Genomic DNA, 9,784 nt, shown 5'->3' with positions numbered 1-9,784 from the left:
GACATAATTGTGATTGTCTGTCTGTACCTACAAACATGCTCACATCCGCTGAATGCAGCACACAGCCTATGCTTTGTTTTTTCCTACAACTGGACTCTAAAATGCAAAAAATCCAGGTTTACCCCATGACTCTGATAATCAGAAGTTATGAAAGCATAACAGCATTAGAGCATATGAATGCCAGGGTCTTAATGGTCCTCTGTTTTCCAAAATAAGTGATATCAAACTTGCAAACAATTAAGCACATTTGAGTAAATCATTCCACTGTCATGGATATATGGGCAGATATATTTCAAATGAAGAACACGCTGAGAGTTTCAACTCGGCAGGTTAGCTGGAGACCCCCGTCCATTGCCTAGAGGTGTTTGGTATTTTTAGCAGTTTTGATAGCAAACCCCCAGAAATTTAATATTGTGTGAAACTCATCAATGAATGACTTTTACATTTATTGATGATCTTGATAAAATGAAAACACATTTTACTCTTATTGAAATATTATTTGATGGAGTTCTTATCCAAATGTGCACTGAAACAGCATTAGAAATTTGTCATCTATCCAAAAAGCTGGATTTTCATAGACAAAGAATCCAGAACACTTATGTTATGCAATCTTTTATAAGCAGTCTTTAAACTCAAACTTTAAAGTTTGTATATATACACACACAAAGTAGAATGGGTAATTTGAGGAGAGAATTTCTTATTTTCCTTGAAATTCTTTACTTTTAGTAAGAGGCCTTTTTTCAATAAGATAAATTCTCTTTCCAAAACAGTCATTTGTATCCTTCTGTCTGGAGAAAAATTTCAAAGGGCTTAGCCTTGTTACCTACGGACATCATAAAAGACTACAGTTTGAGAAGCAAACCCAATCACTCCAATCAGTTACTGTCTTTGCATGATTCAAACTTACTATTGTTGCTACTGGTAGTGTGTGGTCTGTGAATCTTACCTCACAGCACTACTGTTTTCAGAGAGGAACCAATACCCAAGCACTTCTAGCACTCGCAATTCCCCTCTGAAGTTGAAGATTTCCCATTTTAGAGGTTAAAAAAAGAACAGCCTGAGAGGGTTTGATAGTTTAGGAAATTAGGAAATTGGTGTTTCGGATGAGGTTGAAATTATATCTAATCTTTTATCCTCCTTTGATGATGACCAGTGCTCAGAGAACAGTGCATGGGAGATCCCTGCAAGCAGATATTAGGTAACTGGAGGTCTTAGGCTATTAGTAAGTGTAGTCAGAGTTTGGCCTACACCCAGAAGCATGAGGCTTTACCTCTCTTCCAAAGTTTTTGTTAGCATTAGCTATAACAGCTTGGGATAATCGTGTTATTTGTTTAAGTTTCCAATACTTCTTTGACCCTGGCTAAATCCTTGGCCCCAGCAACACCCTGGTACAATGAGCTCCTCATAGGCTTAGTCAAGGTGTATTGGGTTTGCATGGCAAGGTTTTGGTAGTGGGGGGGTTATGGGGGTGGCTTCTGTGAGAAGCTGCTAGAAGCTTCCCCCATGTCCAATAGAGCCAATGCCAGCCGGCTCCAAGACAACATGCCACAGACAGCAGTACTGCCTCTGGGATAACATAGGTAAGAAGGGGTAAAAAAGGACTGTAATGGGAGAGCATTTGGGAGAGAACAGTGAGAATATGTGAGAGGAACAACCCTGCAGACACCAAGGCCAGTGAAGAAGGAGGAGGAGGACATGCTGCAGGCACTGGTGCAGAGGTTCCCCTGGAGCCCCTAGTGAAGACCATGGTGAGGCAGGCTGTGCCCCTGCAGCCCGTGGAGGTTAGCGGTGGAGCAGATATCCACCTGCAGCCCATGGAGTTTAGCAAGGGAGCAGATATCCACCTGCAGCCCGTGGAGGACCCCACGCTGGAGCAGGTGGATGCACGCAAAGGAGGCTGTGACCCCATGGGAGGCCCATGCTGGATCAGGCTCCTGGCAGGGCCTGTGGAGAGAGGCGCCCACACTGGAGCAAGGGAAGTGTGAGGAGTCCTCCCCTGAGGAGGAAGGAGCAGCAGAGACAACCTGTGACAGACTGACCCCAACTCCATTCCCCATCCTACTGTGCTCTTTGAGGGCAGGAGGTAGAGAAATCAGGAGTGAAGTTAAGCTAAGGAAGAAGGGAAGGGTGGAGGAAGGTGTTTTCAAGGTTTGGTTTTATTTCTCATTCCCTTACTCTGATTTGATTGGTAATAAATTAAATTGCTTTCCTCAGGTCAAGTCTGTTTTGCCCATGACCGTAACTGGTGACTGATGTCTACCTGTCCTTTTCTCAGCCCTGGAGCCTTTCGTCATATTTTCTCTACCCTGCCCAGCTGAGGAGGGGGAGTGATAGAGCCGCTTTGGTGGGCATCTGGCATCCAGCTGGGGTCCACCCACCACACAAGGTCACCCCAGGATCGTGGTAGGGCTACAAGCAAGGTATTCAGTGAGGGGTTCAGACGTGGGGTGCGCACGTAGGAGGCTTTGTTGCACTTAGAGGGGTGATTCACTGAGCTAAAGTGAAGCATGGACTGAAGTGTCTTGCTGAGTGAAAGCTCTACCCAGATCTAACCCCTCAGTGAACTGGCTTTTATAGACACCGTCTGCTGAATGCTCCTGAGGCGGGACAAGGCGCTCAGCCCTGCCTTGCTCCACCTTTTTGGAGGACTGTTCCCATGTCCTGAACTATGGCTGTACTGGTTTGGCCTCATTATCATCGGAAGGCACCAGGGCAGGGAGGTGTGGATGTACTCCTCATTAGCAACTCTGCTGCGGGAACAGTAAGCACTGTCATGGGGGAAGGCAGATAATTTGGGCTTGTCATGTCTTAAGCAATCACTGCAAGACTTGTTTGACGATGCCAGCTGATCCCTTTGGGCACACAAGCAGGTTACCATGACTCAATGATTTGCTGCGGGTAGAGGTGTCCAGGGAAGCTTACTTAGCCTGAAGATGATGCGATGCAATCTGTCTTAGCCGAGACCGCAGTTAATGCGAACCATACTAGCTTGCATTTGCCACCCACAGGTAGGTAGTTAGCAAGGCTCAGCTGACATGGAGTAACGTGTTAAGCTGGGAGAACCAGGTGGTGTCTTTTGAACCCTTATTCTGCTGCTTCAGGTCCTTCAACAATGTCCAGGCTATAAGAACACGTAAACAAGCTGCCAATTTAGTTGATATTTCAGTGTTTATATTTCGGTTGTCTGTGTTTTCTCTAGTAAAGATATGTATTTTAAACTTTATTAAATCAATGTAAATAATAACTAAAACCCCACATGACATTATGTATATCTATGCTGTTTTATTGTTGTATTCCCTGCCTACCCCTTATGCTGTTTGCCACAATAGTGACATCTAATGCTCTGCTATCTCTATTTTAATACCTATGCTAATACTGATAGAGTATTTTAACACTCTATTTTAATTGGCAGGAACTGATACAAACTCTACTCATCTCTTGTAAATAATAACATTTAAGAAATTTCTATCAAATTAAGGCATACAAACTTTGTTGGCCTCAGTGTAAAAAGTGAAACCCATTTTATAGCGATAGCTTTCAGGAATTTCTCACTATTTCTCCGTCATTAGTAACCTTTTTCTCTGAGAGAAATTATAAAATTGAAGATGCAATTACATTGACAGGAATCAAGGACAGCATAAATGCATCCTGGATTTTACCACTCCTTCTCTTAGCATGGCATATACCACAGAAATGGGCGTCGATCCTGACAGACCACCACGGTTGTTACCAATGTAGCTTTTAAAAATTACAATGTTGTCTGAGATATTGAAACCATGAGGTGATAGGTTTTGCCCAAGTAAACACATTCAAATTATTAGAAATGTACGTACATAAAGGATTGCCATCTAATTATCTAGGGGTTTTACACCACAGCTCTGCCTGGTAGCTTTGGATGTCTTGAAGGGATTGGCCTATGCCGTCACATTGATCTTACTGAATATCATATAATATAAATGAGACCAAAACCCAGAGAAATCATAAATACAAGTGTGTGTGTATTTATATGTGTATATATACACACACACAAATTGAGATAATAGAAGACTGGTTTATGTTCTGCTTTAAAAAAAAATTCAAAATATTGAAATTCTACAGTTTTTTGCCAGACTTCCATATCTCAATTAATCCTGGGGTATGGACTACATACTAAGTTGTTAGCTGTACAGGAGACCATTCATCTTTTAATAATATATCGTCTTCCTCATTTCAGTCATAGCATATTCACTGACTTCATGCGAATGCTCAATCACGGCAAGAATAATCTCTTACAGAGAAATAGTTTGAACAAAATGGTGCATTCCTCCCAATTTTATTTTTACATTAGAAAGACTTAATTAGTTTGGATTTTCCCTTCTTCCATTCCAACAGTTCTTGCGATTAAGACATTCAGCTAAAGCTGACTGAGTTTACAGTTTTGCACTCTGGAGTAATGGATCTGTTTCTACGGTTAGAGATCCCGCAAAATCAGACATCAAGGCCAGACAGGATTCAGGGCAGAGAAACAGAGTGAACACAGAGAAAGAGGTTCCAAATTTTGACAACCTATAGGTGCATGAGTCATTGTATTTAAAGAGTGAGAGTTTGTGGCTGTCTCACAATTACAAACGCTTAGTCTAATAAGGTGACCCAGCTTGGCTACTTGTTGCACATTTCAATATCTTTCCATACCCACTAGCCCTGTACAGATGCCTCAGGGCATCTCAGATGGTTTTAGTTACCTGTGAAAACATGTTTCTATTCAATCAGACTAAAAAAAAAAAAAATAATAATTTTATATAATTGCCCTTTCTCAAGGCAGAATTTTTTTTTATTATTTTTTGTATAGATTTGCACAGCCTAATAAAGTCCAAGGTAAGGGCTATTCTTTGGAGCCTGCAGTAAAATCTTAGATGGGTTGCAGTGCATTTTACACCAAGTGTATTTGAGCAGTCACCTGGGAATACATGAACGCAGTGCAACTTGAAAAGCAATAAGGGGAAGGACCAGAATGTCTGCCATGGGTAAAATCTAATAATAGGGGGTCACTAATACTCTGGGAAAAATAAAATGGATTGTCCCTGAGGCCAGATGGCAGTGAAAGCATCATACGGCACAGAATTAGTCTGAAATGTGCTGGTTCCAAATGAACATTGTCCTTTTCTCAGATTCAATAAATGAAGGCTAAGAGCAGTCGCTGAGGTTGTAGACTGAACCACCACACTCATTGCAGGGTTGCTACTATGGAGCTGCCAACAAAGAGCCTGGACCAAACTAACAGTGCAGCAGTTTTAACCCTCTTCAGGTACTGTGAATTACTTGTGTGATGAGGATCGAACAGTTACAGCGCTACAGATAAGTATGTCTAAATTAAGATAGAAAGTTTCTGATAGTCAGTGATCTGTATTATGCTCTCCTGTGAGGGTCCATAGACAAACCTCACGGCACTAACTTAGAGACTAGTCTACCTTGTAAGATTTAAGTCTGATTCTTGGAGACTATCAATCTCTAATGGTGCTCACCCAGCAACATCAACTTCATGTCTGGGGTTATTTATAAGAATAGATCCTAAATTATTATGCAACAGCTTAAATAATATATATTAATAAATTAATGTGCATTGACTTAAATAATCTCCATTAAGGATTGGGTCCCCAAACTGTAAATTTAAACCATGAAACAAAACAACAGCATATACTCCCTTTGCCTAATAAAAGTTAACTGGGAGTATAGTTTGTAAATTGTCTTCACTATCACAGAATCACTGAAGTGGGAAAGTACTTCTGGAGATCATTGAGTCCAACCCCACTGCTCAAAGCAGAGTCAGTGAGAGCAGGTTGCTCACAGCCATGTACGCTTGGGTTTTGAATACCTTCAGGGATGGAGCCTTCACAATACATCTGGGCAGCTTGTTCCAGGGTTTGACCACACGCAGAGTAAAAAGGTTTTTTCTTATGTTTAAATAGAATTTCCAGGTATTTATACACATTGATAAGATCTCCATGAGCCTTCTCTTCTCCAGGCTGAAACCATCCCAGGTCTAGGTCTCACAGCCTCTCCTTGATGCCCCAAGCCCTTAGTCATCTTCATGGTTCTTTGCTGGACTCAGGCCTCCTTACCTCTCATACTGGGGTGCCCAGCATTGGACACAGCACTCCAGCTGTATCTTACCAGTGCTAACTAGAGGTAAAAGATCACCTCCCTCAACCTGCTGATGACACTCTTTCTAATGCACCCCAGGAGGATGTTTGCCGCCTTTGCTGCAAGGCTCAGGTTCAACTTGTTGTCCCCCAGGACCTCCTGGTCCTTCTCTGCAAAGCTCTTTTCAGCTGGTTGGCCCCCAGTGTGCACTGATGCTTGGGGTTATTCCTCTCCTGCTTCAGGATTTGGCATTTTCCCTTGTTGAACATCATGAGATTCATCTCTGCCCAATTCCCCAGCCCGCCAGTCCCTCTGAATGGCAGCACACCCACTTGGTGTATCAATCACCTTGTATCATCTGCAGACTTGCTGAGAGTGCAACCTGTCCTTTGTCTAGGTGAACAGTATTGGCCCCCGTATTGACCCCTGGGGTACACCACTCGTCAGTGGCCTCCAGATAGGCTTTGTGCAGCTGATCACAACCCTTTGAGCCTGATTGTTCAGCCAGTTTTCATCCACCTCACTGCCCATTCCCCTAACCCCCGCCATACTTCATCTGTATGTTTATGTTATGGAAGTCAGTGTCAAAAGTCTGTCGTTTCATGATAGGTGGCTACCCATGCTCAGGCATGATTTCTCCTTCATAAATCTATGCTGGCTACTCCAAATCACCTCCTTGTCCTCCCTGTGTTTGGAAACGGCTTCCAGAAGGATTTACTCCATGACCTTTCCTAAGATTGAGGCAATGCTTACTAGCCTGTAGTTCCTTGAATTCTCCTTCTTGCTCTTCTTGAAGATAGCAGTGAAATTTGCTTTTTTTCAGTCTTCAAGAAACATTCCTGCTCACCATGGCCTTTCAGAGATAATCAAGAGTGGTCTCACAATGACATCAGCCAGCTCCCTTGGCACTTACACGGGCATCCCTGCAGGCTTGGACAGTGAGTTTATATTCCTCCCTGGTCAAATGTTCCTGCTTCTACCTCTTGTACATTTCGTTTTTCATGCTTGACTTTAGTCAGGAGCTCCTTGTTCATCCATGCAGGCCTCCTGCTGCCTTTGCTTCATTTTCTGGACATGGGGATGGATCATTACTGAGCTTATAGGAGGCAATTCTTGAAAATCAGTCAGTTCCCCTTGACCCTATTACTGTCTAGGGTCTCTCAGAGAATTCTTCCACGAAGATCCCTGAACAGACTGAAGTCTGCTCTCCTGAAGTCAAGTTTGTAACCTCACTTTTGCTTTTTTCACCTCTTCTCAGGATCCTGAACTCCACCCCCTTGTGGTCACTGCAGCCAAAGCTGCCCCTAGTTTTCACATCGCCATACAGTTCTTTGGTTTGTAAGTATGAAGTCCAGCAAAGCATCTTTCCTCATCGGCTCCTCAATCATCTGTGTCAGGAAATTGCCATCAATGCCCTTCAGAAACCTTCCGGGTTGCTTGTGCCCTGCTGTGCTGTCCCTGCAGCAGATACTGGGGTGACTGAAGTCCCCCATCAGGACCAGAGCCTGCAAACCTGAGGCTTCTTTCAGGTGCCTGAGGAAGTTCATAGTATGTATGAATATTTCTAATACCTAGGAAAAAAAGATTCAGGAATAGATTCAGTTTAAGGAGCAGGTCCATCAAAGTTATTTAGGTCACTATGGATTTGGAGCCATACAGATTTTGCCCATTATATGAGAAATCAAGCAATTTATTCACACAGCACTGTCAGCTGCAATCCCCTTTGCCTCATTTGTCTCCTGCTGCAACTGTCTCAGAGGGGATGGTGTGCACAGCAAAGCTCCCAAGAGCTTCACTGTACTAGAATAGACTATATAATGTTTGGCATGCAATAATGAATACCCAGAGGGCCTGATCCTGTGTGGTCCTGCCTATTTCATGGAAGACATGAAGTATCCACAGTACCTTGCCAAGTCAGAGAAATTTAAGACCTCCAGGTATCTCAGAAGAAGAGCTCAGAGGCTTCTAATAGCTGACCGATATGCTGAATTACTCAGATTATTGGTGCAGTGGGTTTACAGACTAGTTCATATTGCAGCCAAGTCAAATTCATACTCTGTTACCAGTACATTTTGCATTTGAAGAGGCTGAAAAGCAGTCATGCACAAGGAGATGCTTAATTATGAGACTCCTGTTCATGGGCATGAAGGTGAGCCATGCAGTAGCGTGGGGGCTCTAAAACCCTACAATATGCCAGGCATTTTACCTGTGCAAAACATCATTTTCAGTAAATAGCACATGCTGAGATGGTAAGGAATGACCTGCTGTTAAGTCTGCAACAGTCCCCTTTCTCTGCTATTTCTGACCTGTGTTTCTCTTTCTAGTCTCTATGGCAGGCTACAAACAGGATTGCTAAACCCTTCAAGAGCCAACAGACCACATCCTGAAGCACTCATGTATCAAGGCTTTTGTTCAATCCAAGCAAATCTTTCTTTTCAGAAAAAATTAAACACCCACTCAGGTGATGAGAAGAAGGAAAACTGATATCCTCAGGTCTCATCTCAGCCACAGATGCTGCTACACCCAGCATAGGTGAGCTGTGGGAAATCGAGCAGTGACTTCAGCAAGAAAAGTGGATAGAAACTACAACATGTAGCACTGGATGCATTACATAGAAACTAGAGGCTAAAATGCCATCAAAGTTGTATCACTGGTGACAGGAACGATGTCCCCTTGCTTCTCAGAACAAGTTTGCAAGAACAGAAGTGCTGTTGGAAAGGTGTGGAGAGTTTTACAAATCCCAGAATGGTCCATCTGGGGAGGGGGATCCCTTCTGGTCATTTCCGTGGTGTCTTGAGCATGCTTGGTGACTGTGCAACAGTCTGGGATGACCAGTGCCATTAGCTTCCTTTTCCTGAGGCCCCACTGACAGTTTTTATAAAGAAATTATTGATCCAAACCAGGCCATACTCAGAAGTAGAAAAAAAAAGTTGACAGACTTATGAAAATTATTACAAAGACCAACAAAAGGCTCTTTAAAGAACAAAAACAAAACCAAAAACAAACAAACAAACCAAAACCCTTTAATCTTGAAAATAGCTGCAAAAGGCACAGAAGTTATGCAAAACATCCAGTGCTGATGGCAATTTTCAACAGCTGTCTGCGATGCTTAGTAAGTTCTGCTGCCTGTGGGTATCCGTCTATCCAAAAAGGGAGGGCAAATCCTACACTCTTACTCATAGAGACTGATGTTTTGTGGCCTGAACAGTTGCACTGAAACCAGTGACTTTGCTCAGGGAGTCAGGATTCGCTCACTGTAGGTAGGTTTATCTGCCCAAGAATAAAGTGCTTGAAAATTATAGATTACTTCCTGAACTCCCACTCTGTTTTCTCTCTTCCAGTGACAATTTAATATCTGCAGAAATTTGCTCTAGCTTATTGAAGTGTTTTCCATGGTTATTCAAGATTCAGAATCACAGACAGACACAGCGGTACCCAGACATTACTGATGCTTACTGTGTCTTATCACAGCCCAACCCTCACTATTTAGATGTAAGAGCATAACATGCAAAGTGAAATGCAGCAAAAGTGAAGATCCAGTTTAAAGGATTTCTAAATATGCAGCAACCTCTCCCCCTTTACTGATTGCAGAGAGGCAGAGACGTATAAACTGCATACCTGCTCCCTTTCAGGGACACATCATGATGCCACTCACAGGAGCAAC

This window comes from Phalacrocorax carbo, chromosome 1 (genome assembly GCF_963921805.1).
Source record: "Phalacrocorax carbo chromosome 1, bPhaCar2.1, whole genome shotgun sequence".
Classification (NCBI taxonomy): Eukaryota; Metazoa; Chordata; class Aves; order Suliformes; family Phalacrocoracidae; genus Phalacrocorax; species Phalacrocorax carbo.
Note: the sequence above shows the minus strand (reverse complement) of the source record.